The sequence below is a fragment of the Brassica oleracea genome, chromosome C8 (assembly GCF_000695525.1).
Source record: "Brassica oleracea var. oleracea cultivar TO1000 chromosome C8, BOL, whole genome shotgun sequence".
NCBI classification, from domain to species: domain Eukaryota; kingdom Viridiplantae; phylum Streptophyta; class Magnoliopsida; order Brassicales; family Brassicaceae; genus Brassica; species Brassica oleracea.
Genome location: NC_027755.1, coordinates 22,725,690 through 22,727,813, shown reverse-complemented (window position 1 = coordinate 22,727,813; position 2,124 = coordinate 22,725,690).

Genomic DNA, 2,124 nt, shown 5'->3' with positions numbered 1-2,124 from the left:
GGGAGGAACCTCGTCGGTCAAAGTCGCATTGACGGGAGCAGACTCTTAGGGAGGAACCTCGTCTGTCGCTCCCACCTTAGTCCTCTTGGTCTTTTTCTTCTTCTTCTTAGGACCAGAAGCAGAAGTCTATGCCGTCCCCCCTGATCGGTTGCAATAAGACCCTCCTCTCTGGAGGCTCCTTCTCCAGAGGCTTCTTCTCTGGAGGCTCCACCGCCTTCAGAAGTGACGTCGACTCCGGAGTCAGACGGTCCCTGAGGATCGACTGTAGTCGACTTCTTCGTGAGTAGTTGCAACTTCCCTTTTAACAGAGCGCTTAGGTCCGGAACCCCGTCCATTTCTCTGGCTTTGTGAGAAGTCTCTGTTGTTTGCGAGTAAACAAAGGAAGGCGCGACTTACGGGGACCGAGAACGCAAGGAAGCCTCGACTCCCAATCAACTGCAAAACCAGAGAATCAACCTGAAAATCGCAAAAGGAAACTCGAGTAGGCCCTAAAAACAATCAGCAGGCTTACCTTTAGCGATCCTAGCTTGCTGACGACGTATCCACTCCCGACTAAGATCCGACCAACGAAGATGACTATGCGCCGCGATCGCTTGAGCACTCTCGAAAAACTTCTCGGGGTAGGCTATCGTATTCGGATGACGAACTGCAAATACAAGGATAAGAAAAGTTAGAACTAATGACTAAAACGAAACTCCAACAGACGAGTCTCTACCCAGTTGCCGGTTCCACAGAACGCGGTAGTCGTCCCGTGGTGGCTCTTCGAAAGCATGTTCATCGGATTTCACAAAGAAATACGCGCGTTGCCAATTCTGCGTCTTATTTGGATGACCGGTCAAAACGTTGTAGTTCGATTGCATTTTCACCGAGAAGATCCTGTTTGGTTCCGCCTTCGTGAAAGTCAACTCTTCAAAGACCCTCACGCTCATCGAGATGTCCATCTCAGCTGCCATTACCATTAGCATGACGGCTATTCGCAGCGACCCGTTCAAAAGTTGAGAAATGGCAATGTCTCGGCGAAATGCGTAGGACGTCACTAACCGGGGAATCGGGAACCATAGCTTCGTATGATCCCCAAAATAGGACTCATACACGCATTGGTAACCAACCGGAGGCGACCAGGGACGCTGCTCGGCAGACGGGATGATGTAGGTAACGCCAACACTGCCATTCGCCCTTAACAGATTCCTCACGGTGTGGTGAGAAGCAGAAGATCCAAACACGTTCCCCCACGACTGAGCCCGCGGGTCCAGTAGCAGTCCGGGTGGCAGCGGAGCAAGCTCTTTGAAGATCCCACCAGAATGGTAAACAGTTGGGCGACAGTCTATATGGTTGAAACAAACTCTCTCGCGGACCTGTCTCAAAGGAGTCGGAGACCGATCAGACTCATCAGTGTCGCCACGATCGGAGCCAGTCGCAGTATCGTCTTGATCTCTCCCTCTATCCTCACTTCCGCTCGCATCACTGCTCCCGGCCTTAACACGATCGACGTCTTCATCACGAATCATCCTATGAGCATCAGCGACCAAAAGACGCTGAGATAGAGTCATATTTTCCGTGTCCCGAAGAGCATCGCGATGAATCAAATCGAAATCGTCCAGAGGACTGCAGGGCGCTGACACATCTCTGGCCGGACTCGGAAAATCTGTGATGTCCTTCCCTTTCTCTTCTCGCGACAATCGGCTTCTCGGAGGCATATTCCTTAATTCAGGGGACGACTACAACCGCCGAACGATACCAATGAGTCTATACGAAGAAAAACCTATCTAGAGAGAGAAAGCAAAAGTAGAGAGAAGGGAGAGAAAACAGGATACCTAAATCTGCAGAGAAGAATGACGAAAGCAAAGGAAAGAGGTCTATTTATAGCAAAAACGAAGGCACGTTCTCCGAGCACAATCATTAGGTCTACACAGGCCTAAATGGGCCTCAAAAGGCCGCCTAAATGCCCAGAAACCTACTCGCGACGGTTCGGTTTCTCGCTCGAACCGATTTTCAATTAGGTTGTCAGGCCGGAATCAATTCCTGGTCTTGATTTAAACCGGTCCCCGGTTAACCAGCAAAACCGATCCCCGTCGCTTTATCCAAAACGATGTATCGCCCGAGTAAACTGCATCTCATCGTAAA